Source organism: Ranitomeya imitator, chromosome 1, assembly GCF_032444005.1.
Source record: "Ranitomeya imitator isolate aRanImi1 chromosome 1, aRanImi1.pri, whole genome shotgun sequence".
In the NCBI taxonomy this organism is placed as follows: domain Eukaryota; kingdom Metazoa; phylum Chordata; class Amphibia; order Anura; family Dendrobatidae; genus Ranitomeya; species Ranitomeya imitator.
The window spans coordinates 91,432,917-91,450,703 of NC_091282.1; the positions used below are offsets into that span (position 1 = coordinate 91,432,917).

At 42.2% G+C, this 17,787-nt stretch overlaps 1 protein-coding gene across 3 annotated transcripts in view; it reads right to left on the reverse strand.

Annotated features, from left to right (window-relative positions):
* GHR (growth hormone receptor) overlaps positions 1-17,787 on the reverse strand; it is a 439,024-nt gene that overhangs the window by 398,513 nt on the left and 22,724 nt on the right. Inside the window, exon 1 of one of the 3 annotated variants that reach the window (XM_069748853.1) lies at positions 4,212-4,293. The exons of the other annotated variants lie outside the window; for them this stretch is intronic. The gene's annotated coding sequence lies outside the window, so the exon portion shown is untranslated. Of the gene's footprint in view, positions 1-4,211; positions 4,294-17,787 lie in introns of those variants that run through there. 3 annotated transcript variants of the gene reach the window in all.

The following is a 17,787-nucleotide window of genomic DNA, read 5'->3' on the forward strand; positions in this document are numbered from 1 at the left end:
ACGTGCACCCTGACTTGGATGTACAAGCTCGTCTAGATGAACGTCATCAATCCCTACATTCCAGGGTGCTTAATAATAATAATAATAATAATAATTTTATTTATATAGCGCCAACATATTCCGCAGCGCTTTACAAATTATAGAGGGGACTTGTACAGACAATAGACATTACAGCATAACAGAAATACAGTTCAAAACAGATACCAGGAGGAGTGAGGGCCCTGCTCGCAAGCTTACAAACTATGGGGAAAAGGGGAGACACGAGAGGTGGATGGTAACAATTGCTTTAGTTATTCGGACCAGCTATAGTGTAAGGCTCAGGTGTTCATGTAAAGCTGCATGAACCAGTTACCTGCCTAAGTATGTAGCAGTACAGACACAGAGGGCTAATACTGCATAAAGTGTATGAGAACATGATACGAGGAACCTTTTTTTTTTTTTTTTTTTTTTTATTATAAATAGGCCACACAGGGATCGTTAGGTTAATGCATTGAGGCGGTAGGCCAGTCTGAACAAATGAGTTTTTAGGGCACGCTTAAAACTGTGGGGATTGGGGATTAATTGTATTAACCTAGGTAGTGCATTCCAAAGAATCGGCGCAGCACGTGTAAAGTCTTGGAGACGGGAGTGGGAGGTTCTGATTATTGAGGATGCTAACCTGAGGTCATTAGCGGAGCGGAGGGCACGGGTAGGGTGGTAGACTGATACCAGGGAGGAGATGTAGGGTGGTGCTGAGCCATGGAGTGCTTTGTGGATGAGGGTAGTAGTTTTGTACTGGATTCTGGAGTGGATGGGTAGCCAGTGTAATGACTGGCACAGGGTAGAGGCATCGGTGTAACGGTTGGTGAGGAATATGATCCTGGCTGCAGCATTCAGGACAGATTGGAGCGGGGAGAGTTTTGCAAGAGGGAGACCGATTAGTAGAGAGTTACAATAGTCCAGACGAGAATGAATAAGTGAAACAGTCAGAGTTTTTGCAGAGTCGAAAGTAAGAAAAGGGCGAATTCTAGAAATGTTTTTGAGATGCAGGTAAGAAGAGCGAGCCAGTGATCGGATGTAGGGGGTGAATGAAAGGTCAGAATCAAGGATGACCCCAAGGCAGCGGGCATGTTGCTTTGGAGTAATGGTGGAACCGCACACGGAGATGGCAATGTCAGGCAAAGGTAGGTTAGTAGAGGGAGAGAACACGAGGAGTTCAGTTTTTGACAGGTTTAGTTTCAGATAGAGGGAGGACATGATGTTAGAGACAGCGGTAAGACAATCACTGGTGTTTTCTAAAAAGGTCGGTGTGATATCGGGAGCAGAAGTGTATAATTGGGTGTCGTCAGCATAGAGATGGTACTGGAAACCAAATCTACTGATTGTTTGTCCAATAGGGGCAGTATACAACGAGAAGAGTAGGGGGCCTAGGACTGATCCTTGAGGAACCCCAACAGTAAGGGGAAGGTGAGAGGAGGAGGAACCAGCAAAACATACAGTGAAGGATCGGTCAGAGAGATAGGAGGAGAACCAGGAGAGAACGGTGTCCTTGAGGCCGATGGAGCGGAGCATAGTGAGGAGGAGCTGATGATCCACAGTGTCGAATGCTGCAGAGAGATCCAAGAGAATTAGCATGGAGTAGTGACCATTAGATTTAGCTGTTAGTAGGTCATTAGAGACTTTAATGAGGGCAGTTTCAGTAGAGTGTAAAGAGCGGAAGCCAGATTGAAGAGGGTCGAGAAGAGAGTTATCTGAGAGATAGCGGGTAAGACGGGAGTGGACCAGGCGTTCGAGGAGTTTAGAGATGAAGGGAAGATTAGAGACAGGTCTATAATTAGCGGCACAGTTTTGATCGAGGGATGGTTTTTTAAGTAATGGATGTATGATGGCATGCTTAAATGAGGAGGGAAAAATACCGGAAGTGAGGGAAAGGTTGAATATTTTTGTTAGGTGAGAGGTGACAGCCGGGGAAAGGGACTGGAGGAGATGTGACGGAATGGGGTCACTGGTGCAAGTGGTCGGGCGAGAAGATGCAAGGAGCCTGCTTACTTCTTCTTCTGTAACTGCTTCAAAGTCAGAGAGTGAACTAGATGCAGTGGGGGAGGGAGGACAGTGCATGGTATGAAGAGATTGGGAGATGATTTCCTGTCGAGTGTTGTCAATTTTTTCTTTGAAGTAATTGGCCAGATCGTCAGCACGGAGATCCGTGGTTGGGGCCTGCTCTCTTGGGTTGAGTAGGGACTGGAACGTGTCAAAGAGACGTTTAGGGTTATTGGACAGGGAGGTGATGAGGGTGTTGAAGTAGGTTTGTTTGGAGAGGTGAAGGGCAGAATTGTATGTCTTTAGCATGAACTTATAATGGATGAAATCTTCGGGTAGATTAGATTTTCTCCACAGACGTTCTGCGCACCTGGAGCACCGCTGCAGGAAACGTGTTTGCAGCGTGTGCCACGGTTGTTGCCGTCTGTGCCGAGTTGTTTTAACATATATGCTTTTAACATATATGCTTAACATATATGGTTAAGGGGAAGGGGGCATGATTTACATTTCTTGGCAATGATGTCCCATTTTCCGCTGCGAGGTGTGAGATTTTGCTGATGCTTATTTTATGTGACTGTTTTAAGCTTTTGCGTTACATTGAAGGGTAAGACACCCACCACTTCTTCTGGTGTTATAAGACTACATCATGTTAGGACCTGTAATTCTAAGATGAATGGATGTGTTGAGATTTCACTTATACATTGTACTACTATGTCAATAAGTAGTAAAGCTCCATCTTCTATACGCGGATTTAGGTTATATAAACCCCTTGCTTCAGAAGTGGCAGTGATTTTGTGAGATACATCATTACTCTGCTGCTACTATCAGAAATATTACCGTGCGCCCAATGTCAATGAACTTCTTATAAAAGGTGATTCCTTTGCTTTAAAATTTATAAATTTGCCACCAAAGTACCTCATTCTTCGGAGGCATTATTTGCTATATAATAAGCGAATCACCATCATGTTCTTTCTCAACACAGAAATTCAGTGAACTAGCAGTCCTCAACTTACCAACTTCCACACGACTAATGGTTTCCAATGTAAGACAGAAATATCAAAAACAATAAAACCAATACCTCATCGCTCACCTCTCCGGCCGCACAGCTGCCTTGCCCTCTTCTTTCCACCATTGTGCGCTGCGTCTCCAGCCTCTTCACTATAGGCCGGGAATTTGTGCTGTGCTCAGGCCTTGGAGGTGACTGAGTATTTGAAAGGTCATCATGTCGTGATGTCACGACGTGCATCGTGACTTTACGACACGGCCGAAAGTCTTGGTCTATATTCAACCGGAGAAGCGACGCGACTGTAGAAAGAAGACCGGACAGCGAGCAGCAGGGCTCCCAGAAAGGTCTACAATGAGGTGAGTGTTAGGGTTTTTGTTGTTGTTGTTCTGGTCTTGTTCCAACTTACATACAAATTTGGATAAAAACAAACCAACAGAACCTGTTTAGTTCTAATGCCTGTATATTTTTTTCTTTTAGAGTTTTTTGGAAGGTTGTCCATCCAAAAAAAAAAACCCTCACCTAAAACACGCTTGAAAGGCTTTTCCTATTTATTTCTATTATAAAACCCCTTTGATATTCGTAGGTTCAGGTTTTGAAAAACGCCTGGTGGGAAAAGAGGTAATGTATATCACTCTTTCCTGAATCTGTTGCAAACCAGGAGCTGTCCAACTGAAAGAGTCTAAAGGGAAAAAAAATCTTTGTGAAAAAAACTTCTCCAAAACACTTAAAAAACAGTTTTCCAAACTGCATCAGAAAACAAAAAAATCCTCCAAAAGCTCCCCAAAGATTGGGAGCTTCCTGAAGCATTTCTCTCTAGAAAACTTGTTGTTTTTGACTTCTGAGTGCACATAGCCTAAGACTTATTGCAAATAAATTTTACGAAAGATGTAAGCATTAGATATGAGAAACAGAATAATTATGAGGGTAGTTTAGGATTAATATAAATCTTCCAACTTCAAAAGAAGACATTCCAGTCCTGACAAAAAGATCAAGCGCAAATAAACACAATAAAGACACTTGTGTAATGGACGCGTGCATGAGTCAAGTTGGTTGTAATTTAACTGCCAAGATTTAATCCTTCTGACAAGTTTAAGAAATGGTGTAAGGTAAGAGTTAACCGGTTTTCCCATCTCCAAGATCCTATTCCAATATGTAGTAGATGTAATAGTAACAATATTATAAATACCTCCAATTAGAAATGTAGCATAGTTCTTCTGATTTGCTATGTCACTGCAGGGCATTGCAGTAGCTTAGATATCCATGCACCCCTGTTCAGAGAAAAGACTGATTAGGACATAGCCCTGAAGCAAAGCTGCAACCTCTTCATTCTCAGGAATAATAAGGGTCACAGAGCTTAGACCCCAAAGATCATTCTCAGGCTACTGGAAATCTCGCGCATAGGTGGAATAGAATTATAGAATGCTAAAGTTGAACGGGACCTCTTGGGTCATCGTGTCCAACCCCCTGCTCAAAGCAGGATTCACTAAACCATCTTAGATGTCTGTCCAGCCTCTCTTTGAAGATTTCCATTGAAGGAGAACTCACCACCTCACGTGGCAGCCTGTTCCACTCATTGATCACCCTCACTGTCAAAACGTTTTTCTAATATCTAATCTATCTTCTGCCTTTCAGTTTAATTCCATTGTTTCTCATATTTCCATGTGCAAATGAGAATAAGGATGATCTCTATACACTGTCTCCTCTTAACCTTTTTTTTTGAAAGCTAAACATTCCCAAATCTGTTAACAGTTCCTCGTAGGACATAGTTTGCATTCCGCTCACCATCCTGGTAGCTCGTCTCTGAACTTGCTCGTTTTTTATGTATTTTTTAAAATGTAGTGCCCAGAACTGGACAGAGTATGAGGCCCAGATGTAGTACTTTGCATTTTCTCCATTATGTTGCTCACTGACCATTGTTCAAGCTTATCTACATCCTTCTGAATCCTCTCTGTGTTTTCTTTAGTGTTAGGGTACCGTCACACTGAAACGACGCTGCAGTGATACAACGATGTCGATTGCTGCAGCGTCGCTGTGTGGTTGCTGGAGAGCTGTCACACAGACCGCTCTCCAGCGACCAACGATCCCAAAGTCCCCTGGTAACCAGGGTAAACATCGGGTTACTAAGCGCAGGGCCGCGCTTAGTAACCCGATGTTTACCCTGGTTACCAGCGTAAACGTAAAAAAACCAAACACTACATACTTACCTTCCGTGTCTGTCCTCCGGCGCTGTGCTTTCCTCTGCACTGTCAGCCGTAAAGCAGAGCGGTGACGTCACCGCTGTGCTTTCCGGCTGGCCGGCGCTCACAGCCAGTGCAGAGAAGCAGAGCGCCGGAGGACAGACACGGAATGTAAGTATGTACTGTTTGTTTTTTTTACATTTACACTGGTAACCAGGGTAAACATCGGGTTACTAAGCGCGGCCCTGCGCTTAGTAACCCGATGTTTACCCTGGTTACCAGTGAAGACATTGCTGAATCGGCGTCACACACGCCGATTCAGCGATGTCAGCTGGAGATCCAGCGACGAAATAAAGTTTCAAACGATCTGCTACGACGTACGATTCTCAGCGGGGTCCCTGATCGCAGTAACGGGTCAGACACAGCGAGATCATAAGGATATCGCTGGAACGTCACAGATCGTGTCGTCCTAGCGATCAAAGTGCCACTGTGTGACGGTACGCTTAGCTATCCCTCCCTAGCTTTGCATCAACTACAAATTTGATTAGTTTACCTACACTGCCTTCTTTTTTTTTATAAGATATAAGAGCTTGTGTGGTTCATAAAGTGGAAAAGCACTATTTACCTATGCTTGAGAGCTTTAGGGGACATAAGAGGTTTCCTTTAAATGAAGGCATATCCTTAGCAATATGTATTCAGAAATGAATACACATATAACTGTAAAAAATAATTAAAAAAATATTTGTCAATAGAACATTTGTACCATTCTTTGGGTCCCAATTCATAATGTTACACAACTTCATTAAGATTAGCGTCGGACTGGGATTCCAAGGGACCATTATTAAAAATGGCTTTTGGGATCCCACTGTTTGGCTTCATGCAAATATGACATTAAACTAATTTAAAAATATACCTATGCTTCTATATAATAATGCACTGGGTAGTTTGTTAAACGAACCTTGAGATGTTGACTTTGTCTGGACATAGAGAATAAAATGCATTGTATATTGTACTGTACATTGCTCATATAGAGTTGCGGGAGGCTCACAGGGGGCCTACTGGGAGAATCACCTGTTCTCCTGTGGGCCAGTCCAAGCCTGGTTTTATTCATCACTTGAGTGGCCACTTATATACTGCAGTAGTGACATTGTGTGAGAGATGTCACTTAGATTTTTTTTTTTTTTAATGAAGCAGGGTGGATCAAAGCCTGTTATGTGGTTGAAATACTTGTTTTTCCATTTTGTGTCAAAGAACATTTGTATAATTTTCATGCTTATTTTGTTGCGTTCCAAATTAAAGATTTGATATTGCAAATATCAGTTGTTATTTTTTTGGTTTATTCTTTTCATTTGTATAGTGGTCTCGCCCCATACAGTGTCATTTCACATGTGATACAGACTTTGTGATTTAATTTTTAAAGTGGCCATTCAGAATATCCTACTGTGACATTACAGCATTTAATCTTAAATTATCCAGACATAAATTCAGTAGGCCGAGAAACATACGTTAACTTTATGTTGACTTTTGTATTTGTGTGTGATTTTTTTTTGGTTGGTCAAGAAACAGACTATTGTTTGAATGAGCCTTTAATGTTGACTCATGAGTTGATGCTTATTGTAGGATATTCTGTTGTTATCTTGAATGGCAGGGACACAAAGTAATTGAACAATAGATATTTGTTAATATGTTGATTACACACTGCCCAGGCTAGCTAGATTCTTGACTTGCAAAACAGAGAAGTATGAACTATGCAGATTAATTAAATACTCAAACAAAGAGAGTTAAACTCATCCCTTCTTCCCCCTGACCTGTAGATGATGACATGAACCACATAAGTGGGTAGAAAAAGGGATTCTCTATCCTTCTGGGAGGATCAGAGACTCTTTACAAAAACACAGTCAGGAACACTCTACAGGACAGCAGCCAGGACATCATTGCTCCATCATGAGGGACACAGGTTTCACATTCTACAGGATGCCAGCTTAGGGGACCACGGACCCAGCTTAAAGAATACAAATCAGCTTCACTGACCATCACCAAACCCATGGATACATTTGGGGAAGCCAGGATTTGGATCCATCAGACACTTAAGCTCCAAGGATACATTTGGGGAAGACAGGATTGGGACCCACCGGTCACCTGGCTCCATGGAGAGGTTCAGAGAAGCCAGGTTGTGACTATCCAGTCACCTAGCAACGTGCCTCAATGGTCAATCAGGTTCCTAAGCTTGTCAATACCTCCTCTTTGTGGGTGTCACAGGCGGGGGTAGTAGGTCATGGAAGACCCGAAATCGCAGCTACTCTAATCTCGGCAAGTCAGCGGAAGAGTGAGACTGTACAATTTTGCACCATCTTGTGTATTTGGCTGGAATTACTCTACATGTTATTGTCTGTTTTGTGGTTCAATAAAATATTGTCACACTGTTTTACCCACAACCTGTGTTGTCTGATTAGTACTATGCCCAAAGGAAAAGAGACGGGCGTTCAGTGGAATGGGCCCTGGTCCATGCGGCCCCAGGCCAGTGAATGAGAGCACCCACTGACCCATCCCCCCCGTGTCTCCACACCTACATAGGAGAAAACACCATGAAAATCATGGCTTTGATATCAAATCATAATGTCTATAATTTGGATTTAAAAAAACTAAATTTCCAGAACTGCGTCATTTTATAGAGTAGGGCAACATGTGAAAAAATTATGGTTCTGAAATAAACAGCGGGTGTCACAAATGTTAAATTGATACTGAAAGTCATAAATCATAACTGCAAATTTTAAGCATCTTCTCCTAGCAGGTTAAGGATTCACATATAGTAGCTTCACTATGGCAGAACCAACTCAAGAACACTTCATTTATAGAAGCCATTTGGTTTAAAATTCCATCAGGATCTCATGGCAATTTTGGCAAATGTGCTGAGCAGTAGTTGGCTTCGCACCAAAAAGACAGTGATGTTTGGCATGTGTGTTCTCCAAAAAGTTAATTACAGCAAGATCACATATTGTAATCTAAAATTTTACTTTATCATCTCCCAAGGGGCCTTTATTAGAGATGAGTGGATCTTTTGAAATTTGAATTTGCCAGCTGTGCCAAATTTTCCTCCCAAATTCTGTTTTAGTCAAATAAACTCTCTTGAATCACGATACTATAAAGCTTGTAATTGCTCAGAAAATAGGAGAGAGAACCCGATTGACAATAACAGCTTCCGCTTTATTTAAAAGAGACGTACCTCAGTGCCTCTGGAGGTAAAAGGGGGTTGTCTACTACTCGGAAAACCATTTCTCAATCACTGTTTTCTCCAAGTAAAAAAGTAAATAATAACAGCTATACTCACCTCTGGTGCAGGGGCGGTCAGTTAAGTGGTCCCTGATTGGCGACAGGGATTGCATTACATAACAATGCTACACAATCTCCAGGAGAGCCAGCTCCTGGAGCTTGTGTAGCATTGTTATGTAATGCAATCCCTGTCGGCAATCAGGGACCACTTAACTGTCCGCCCCTTCAGAAAAATCAAACATCCGGAGAAAGCATCAGTTACATGCAAATGCTAGAGGTCAGTGAAGTGGTGGCTGATTGAGCGTAGCAGTCACGTGACATAACTGGAAAGCCGGTGCTGACACAAGTGGAGTGGTGGTGGAGGTGAGGATAAGCGTTATTATTTTACTTCAGGGAAACATCATGATTGAGAAGGAGTTGTCCAAGTAGTGGACAACCCATTTAAGAAAGGCAAGCCTTTTTATTATAACTGGACGAGAGTCCTGAAGACAAACAGTATTTTCCATAGAAAACTGAGAACATGCAGCTGCATCCCCCTCCTCCTACTCTTCTCTATTGTTTTATTCATTCTGAGGAGAGTTCTGAACACATTCAGGATAATGATTAAAAAAAAAAGAAGTCAACATCAGTGCCTAATAAGATACATTACAATGTGGTATGTATTTGCTGAAATTGCTTTTTGTATTATAGAAACAATATATTATGACCAAGGCAATGAATATATTTATTTATGACATAAACAGTCTGGATGAAATGACTCTTCCCTTAATGATAATTCACCATCTACATTGCTTGTATTCAGGACTGTAATCCATTTCAGTACTGATATTTCATATTTCATATTTTTCCTTTTATCTCTTGTGCAACACCACAGAGTGCAGCAGACTGCTAGTGATTTATGGAAAAGTAATATAATCTAATTTTCGGATAAGTGCAGGTTCTTAGGTAACTGTATCTGTGACCAGGGTTTCATATAGCCATTAAACAATGTGAAGGGAAAGAACAATAACAACCGGAATTGGCAAATATACAGTGGTATGTAAAAGTTTGGGCACCCCTGACCAAAACTGCTGTCACTGTGAACTGTTAGGCAAGTTGAAGATTAAACTATCTCTAAAAAGGCTTCTAAAAATTTCCTTTGTATCTTAGGCAAAAATATATTGTCATTTTTTTCATGTTAAAAATTATAAAAAGAAAAATGGGCCAGTGTTTGGACACCCTTGGAGATTTGTGTGCTTAGATAACTTTGACCAAGGTTTCAGACCTTAATTAGCCTGTTAGGGTTATGGCTTGTTCACTATCAATATCATTGTTAGGAAAGGCCAGGTGATGCAAATTTCTCAGCTTTATAAAAACCCAGCCTCTTCTAACCTTGTGCCAAAATATAGCAGCCATGGGTTCTTCTAAGCAACTGCCTAGCACTCTGAAAATGAAAATGACGGAGGCCCACAAAGCAAGAGAAAGCTATAAGAAAATCTTATTAGGAGATGGCACTTTACATAAACAGTGGAAGTCAAGATAAGGTCTGGAAGACCAAGTAAAATTTCAGTGAGGGCTGCTCATAGGGTTGCTAGAGAAGCAAATTAGAAGCCCTGTTTGACTGAAAAAGACCTTCAGGAAGATCTAGCAGACTCTGGAGTTGTGGTACATTGTTCTACTGTTCAGAGACTTCTGCAAATATGGCCTTCATGGAAGAGTCATCAGGAGAAAACCTCTCCTGCGTCCTCCTCACCATAAAATTCAGTCAGAAGTATGCAAAAGAGCATCTAAACAAGCCTGAGGATTTTTTTAAACAAGTCCTGTGGACCGATGAGTTTAAAATAGATCTCTTTGGCCACAGTGATCAAAGGCATGTGTGGAGAAAAAAAGAGCACAAAATGTCATGAAAAGAACATCTCACCAACCATTAATCCGTTCACCAACTTGGGATTTTCCATTTCATTTCTTTGTCCTCCTCTTCCCAGAGCCATAACTTTTTAATTATTTTTCCATCAATATGGCAATGTCAGGGCTTGGATTTTGCAGGATGAGTTGTACTTTTGAAATCCACCATTTACCATATTGTGTCAAGGAAATTGGGAAAAAAATTCCAACTGTGGTGAAATTGTAAAAAAGCGAAATTCCACAATTATTATTTTTCCCGTGTTGTAAAAAAACCCCATAATTCTGGAGTTAGATTTGATTTTTTTTTGTTACGCCATTTACCGATTGGATTAACTTTTAAATTTTGATAGATCGGTGTTTCTGAAAGCAGCAATACCAAATATGCGTATTTTTGATTTGTTTTATATTGAATGAGGCAAAAGGGGGGTGGTTTGAACTTTAATAATTTTTTTTTACACTTTTTACTTGCTTTAATAGTCTCCTTTGAGACTTGAAGCTGTGATCCTCTGATTGCTTGTGCTACACATAGCAAGGATTCAGCCTTATAGATTCCTAGGGCGTATATAAAAATAGTCTTAAATCAACCAAAGACCAACTGTCAAAAAAAATTAATGTATATCTAAATCTCATTGGGATGCCATGGCTGGCTTTAAAAGAGGTGTGCATTTAGAAAGCCCATACAACATCATATATCTCATAAAATACCGTATATACTCGTGTATAAGCCGAGATTTTCAGCACATTTTTTTGTGATGAAAATGCCCCCCTTGGCTTATAGAGGAGACATTGTCTAGAAAGCAGGTGGGGGGAGCTGCAAAGCAGCAGCAGGAGCCGGCTAGCAGAAGACATCATACTCACCCTCCTCACGCTGTTGCTGCATCTCCATCCTGGCGCTTCTTCCTGTGCTGAGCGGTCATGTGGTACCACTCATTAATGTAATGAATATGCACGTGTCTCCACTCCCATAGGCATTGAGTCCATATTCATTACCTTAAATAGCGGTACCACGTGACAGCTCAGCACAGGAGATCTGCTGCAGAGGGACAACGGAAATGCAGCGACGGAGGGAGGAGGGTGAGTAGGACGGGGGTGTTGTGAGCCATGCATACGATGGGACGGGGGTGAGCCATGTGGGAGCGGAGGGGAGCCATGCATACAACAGGGGGAGCCACACATAGCAGGACAGGACAGGGTGGGGCCACACCTAGCAGGACAGGACGGGGGTGCCACATACCAGGACAGCGACAGGGGGAGCCACGCATAGCAGGACGGGGATCAGGGGACAATGCATACCCAGCTTATACTCGAGTCAATAAGCTTACTCAGTTTACTGTGGCAAAATTATGTGCCTCGGCTTATACGTGGGCTGGCTTATACTCGAGTATATACGGTACTCTAAGAAGGAGTCAAAAGAAATTTCTCCCAGTAGACGCCTGGTGACATATGCATTAGATCATGTATGCAAAAGGAGATAAATACTAGAACTACAGATGAAAAAAGTCTGTATAAAAATGTGTTGTTTAACACATTATTACAAACATATCATTAATGGTAATTATAAATGTTAACTACAAAAATGTGAAACAAAAATAATACAAAGTAAGGGTCGACATAAATGGACTTCTGTAGAAAATACCTCTATCGAGACCTGATTCGACCACAAAATACAGCCAGTAATGTTACAGACTGAGCCATATATTTTTCAACTTTTTGAGCTAATTTCTGATATCCAAGATAAAAAAAATTCCAAAAAGCAGCCAATACTCAACATCCCAGCTCTGTGTCTCCACACATTACTTTGGTGAATATCTGTAGGCTAAAGCAGTGACGTCACATCTACAGTGCTGCAGCCCATTACTGAGCTCAGCAGCTTGTGCTGTCCATATTGGTAGAGCTGCTGAGCTCTGTGATAGGCCGCAGCACTATTCATGGGTCATGATTGAGCTCAGCAGCTTGTGTCATCTAGATTTATAGAGCTGCTGAGTTCTGTGAAAGGCCGCAGCACAGTAGATGGGTCATCACTGAGCTCAGCAGCTTGTGTCATGTAGATTTTTACAGCTGCTAAGCAATGTAATAACCCACCTACAGCGGTGTGGCCTATCACTGAGCTCAGCAGCTTGTGTTGTCTAGATTGGTAGAGCTGCTGAGCTTCATGATAGGCCGCAGCACTGTAGATGGGTCATCACTGAGTTCAGCAGCTTGTGTTGTCTAGATTGGTAGAGTGCTGAGCTCTGTGATAGGCCGCAGCACTGTAGATGGGTCATCACAGAGCTCAGCAGCTTGTGTCGTCTAGATTGGTAGAGTGCTGAGCTCCATGATAGGCCGCAGCACTGTAGATGGGTCATCACGGAGCTTAGCAGCTTGTGTCGTCTAGATTGGTAGAGTGCTGAGCTCCATGATAGGCCGCAGCACTGTAGATGGGTCATCACGGAGCTTAGCAGCTTGTGTTGTCTAGATTGGTAGAGCTGCTGAGCTCCATGATAGGCCGCAGCACTGTAGATGGGTCATCACGGAGCTTAGCAGCTTGTGTTGTCTAGATTGGTAGAGTGCTGAGCTCTTTGATAGGCCGCAGCACTGTAGATGGGTCATCACGGAGCTCAGCAGCTTGTGTCGTCTAGATTGATAGAGTGATGAGCTCTGTGATAGGCCGCAGCACTGTAGATGGGTCATCACTGAGTTCAGCAGCTTGTGTTGTCTAGATTGGTAGAGTGCTGAGCTCTGTGATAGGCCGCAGCACTGTAGATGGGTCATCACAGAGCTCAGCAGCTTGTGTCGTCTAGATTGGTAGAGTGCTGAGCTCCATGATAGGCCGCAGCACTGTAGATGGGTCATCACGGAGCTTAGCAGCTTGTGTCGTCTAGATTGGTAGAGTGCTGAGCTCCATGATAGGCCGCAGCACTGTAGATGGGTCATCACGGAGCTTAGCAGCTTGTGTTGTCTAGATTGGTAGAGCTGCTGAGCTCCATGATAGGCCGCAGCACTGTAGATGGGTCATCACGGAGCTTAGCAGCTTGTGTTGTCTAGATTGGTAGAGCTGCTGAGCTCCATGATAGGCCGCAGCACTGTAGATGGGTCATCACGGAGCTTAGCAGCTTGTGTTGTCTAGATTGGTAGAGCTGCTGAGCTCCATGATAGGCCGCAGCACTGTAGATGGGTCATCACGGAGCTTAGCAGCTTGTGTTGTCTAGATTGGTAGAGCTGCTGAGCTCTTTGATAGGCCGCAGCACTGTAGATGGGTCATCACGGAGCTCAGCAGCTTGTGTCGTCTAGATTGATAGAGTGATGAGCTCTGTGATAGGCCGCAGCACTGTAGATGGGTCATCACGGAGCTCAGCAGCTTGTGTCGTCTAGATTGATAGAGTGATGAGCTCCATGATAGGCCGCAGAACTGTTGAGGTGACGTCACCACAGTCACTGGAGCAATTCATGGGGAAAACCCTTTTAACTCAATAAAAAATTGAAATATTACTGAAGAATAAGTTGTATCAAGATTTGCAAATGGACCAGAAAAAAGCTAATTTCATGAATACTGTTTGAGTTTTTTTTTTACTTACTTGTGGAAAGAAAGAAAAAAAAATTAGTCTGGGCAACTGATTCCTAAAATTATAAATTTTTCCAGTATGTTTCCAGTCCTTTACAATTTCATATTAAATGGGATACCCTGGATCCTAGTAAGACCACTTAAAGGAATGGTCCACTGCTGGACAACCGTGAAATCTAATTAATGACACCAAGGTACTGCCAGGGTTGCCAACTAGTCTTTTAGTTTTTTCTGAACAACTTTTCAAAAAAAAAAAAATCACGGACAGTATTTTTTATGAACTCATTTGAAAACCATAATAAGGGTATGTTCACACGTTCCTGATTTCCATCCTTTTTTTTTCAGGACTGTTTTTTAAAAAACTGCAGCTCTTGGCAGAAAACGCAGGTCCTTTTTTTGGTCCTTTTTTTGTCGTTTTTTGATGCGTTTTATGATGCGTTTTTTGATCCTTTTTTTTATGCAGTTTTCTATGCAGAGACTGTGTGTTTCCTAGGAAGCTTTTTAGGGCTAAAATGGCTGAAAATACCCTAACCCTACCCCTAACCCTACCCCTAACCCTTTTCTAACCTTAGTGAAAAAAAAAAAAAAAATTCTTAATTTTTTTATTGTCCCTACCAATGGGGGTGACAAAGGGGGGGGTGTCATTTACTATTTTTTTATTTTGATCACTGAGATAGGTTATATCTCAGTGATCAAAATGCACTTTGGAGCGAATCTGCCGGCCGGCAGATTCGGCGGGCGCACTGCGCATGCGCCCGCCATTTTGCAAGATGGCGGTGCCCAGGGAGAAGACGGCCGGACGGACACCGGGAGGCCGGGTAAGTATAAGGGGGGGAGGTTAGGGCACGGGGGGGGGGGCATCGGAGCACGGGGGGGGCATCGGAGCACGGGGGGGGACATCGGAGCACGGGGGAGGGGCATCGGAGCATGGGGGGGTGGGATCGAGGCAGCCACACTCCACCCACGCACTTCCGCCCGCTTCCCCGCACTTCCTGCTGCAGCGGTTCTGCACCACAAACCGCAATAAAACCCGCAGATCTATTTATGATCTGCGGGTTTTACTGCGGGTTTGACCTCACAATGGAGGTCTATGGGTGCAGAACCGCTGCGGCTCCGAAAAAAGAAGTGACATGGTACTTCTTTTTTCCCGCAGCTATTCAGCGCGGCTTTTTTTTTTTAATTCAGGATCATGTGCACAGTGGTTCCTGTTTTCCATAGGGTACATTGTACTGTACCCTGCATGGAAAACAGCTGCGGAACCGCAGCGGCAAAAACGCTGCGGTTCCGCAGTAAAAAACGCACTGTGTGAACATGGCCTTAATCATTAGGATTATGAGTGATCGTGTTTACAGCCTATAATTCTGATGTGATGACATCAGCTGCAGTCACTGTAATCTGTAAAATTGTGATAATTACAGGCAAAATAACTTGCAGAAGTTTCTTCAGCTTCTATAAAATTGCATAATTTTTATGGACTGTCCAGGAATTTCTGGACCGTTGGAAACCCCAGGTAACTGCATAAATTAAATAAATATCCACACTCCCGAACCAGAACCGTTTCTCCCCTTTCAGCCTTGAGTTGCCTGTCAGCTGCATGACCACTGCAGCCACATGATCGGCATCTGCTGATTGACTGCAGGCTTCACATTAACGCCCGAGGGGAATAAACACTGAACTTTCGCTTGGACAGAATTGTGCATGCTGCAACCAATCAGCAGGTGCTGTAGTGATATTGTGTGTGTACTGTCCTATAGACATACTTTTTTTTAATAAAGCATGATTAATTGGATCCTTTTGCTTGGTTTGAATTTTTCTATTTACCTTTTGTGGCCTGAAGGAATCTTTGCATACTTTTAAAGTATATTTTGCTAAGTTTGTAATTAATGGGAATTGAATTAATTAAAAAAAAAAATTGAATTTGAAAATATTTGTTGTATTTTTTTTATGTTAGATTTTCATGGTGTTTTTTTCTGTGCAATAAGTAAAGACGTTATCTTAAATGCATCTGCGGTTCTTACGTGTTGGATTAGAATTGAATGGATCTTCAAAAAAAGAGATTTTTTTTTAAGGATCTTTTTTTTTTTTTAACTTGATTCGCATTTTTCTACTTGGATACTTGCTATGCTATGCAAAGGCGGACTTTCTTATCCTAGGTGAGCTGAATTATCTCCTCATTTTTGTTGCAACAGGTTATCCTGAAAATTGTGTAATAGTCCTAATAAAACCTCATAGAAATGCCAAGGAGTTTTTATTAATACCTAGTTTTATAGCAGAACACAATGGTCATAGTACACGCTGGAGAACCATAAAAAAAAAAAAAAAAAATCAGCAACTTATCACTTCATCTCCTCCACATTTCCTTTTTAGAGTATGTTCACACTGGGTGTTTTTGCTACGCTCACACTGGGTATGCTAATTTTCAGCTTTCTTTTACAGTACCAGCAAAACCTATGAGATTTCAGAAATCTCATGCACACACATTATTTTTTTTGTAATCAGGATTTTGTGCTTTGTTGCATGTTTTTTTTTTGTTTTTTTTACACAGAGCATGATACTTCTTTCATCGTTTTTCACCCATTGACTTGAATGGATGGTGAAAACGCTGCAAAAAAGCATGTTGACTTTTTTTGCAGTGTATTTGCCGCAGAAAAGTCAAGGACAGCAGGATGCGACCTACATCTAGATGGCAGGCTGCATGGCTGCATGATGCGACCATACAGCCTGTCATCCAGCAGGGGCACTGAGCAGCGGAACGGAACCCTATTCACTTGAAGTGCACTGCAGTACTTTGCTCTGCCCTCAAAAGTGCAGGCGCAGCCTGAAGACAAGAAGAGGATGTCATCGTAAGAAGATGGGAGGCCCCGGACCGGATCACAACGCCCCTCAGATCGGACCGCAGCGGGACCGCCCCTGGGTGAGTATAATATAACCTCTTTTTCTCATCTTTCAGGATACATCGGGGGGCTTATCTACAGCATTACAGAATGCTGTAGATAAGCCCCTGATGCTGGTGGGCTTAGCTCATCTTCGATTTTGGGGGTGACAGGTTCCCTCTAACTGTTCCTCGCAGGATATACTTTGCAGTTCTGGTAGATGTTCTCTGAACTTGCTCCAGTTTTTCAATATGTTTTTTAAAATGTGGTCCCCAGAACTAGCCACAGTATTCCAGATATTTCAGACTAAGGAGGAGGGGGGTAATTACTTCATGTGATCTAAACTCTATGCGTCTTTTAATATATCATAGAACTGTATTTGCCTTTTGTTGCTGCATCACTCTGTTGACTCATGTGCGGTTTGATTTATTAGTATGCCCAAGTCTTTTTCACATGTGCTGTTGCTTAGTTCTATTCCTCCAATTCTGTAGATGTCATTTTCATTTTTCTTGCCCAGATGTAGAATCTTGCATTTCTCCCTGTTAAATACCATTCTATTGTCTGACTATTCATCATATACAGGGCTCAATCATACCAGAAGTGTAAATTCTACTTGTGCTATGATCACACTTCTCCTACAGTATGTGACTTGTGGTATACAGGAAGTAGGGGCAGAGCTGTATTGTAACCTCTGGATACACTACAGGTATTGTGGGAAACAAGCAAAATCCTACTATGGTTCTTTCTTCTCCCCAATATTGTTAAACAGTTACTTTTTTTTCTATGTCATCCTTAGTAAACCACACCTGAAGCCTGAGCTGGACATGTCATTAGCGCTGCACTGTCATAAAAATATATAAACCCTTGAATCTAAAGAGATTATAGACAATACCAAACTAGAAACTCATGAAAAGAGACAACAACACACATCAGATAATGAAGTCTCACAAATATAGGACATACAAAAACAAACAATAAAAAACAATCCAAACATATCTTCACACACAGAAACCTTGA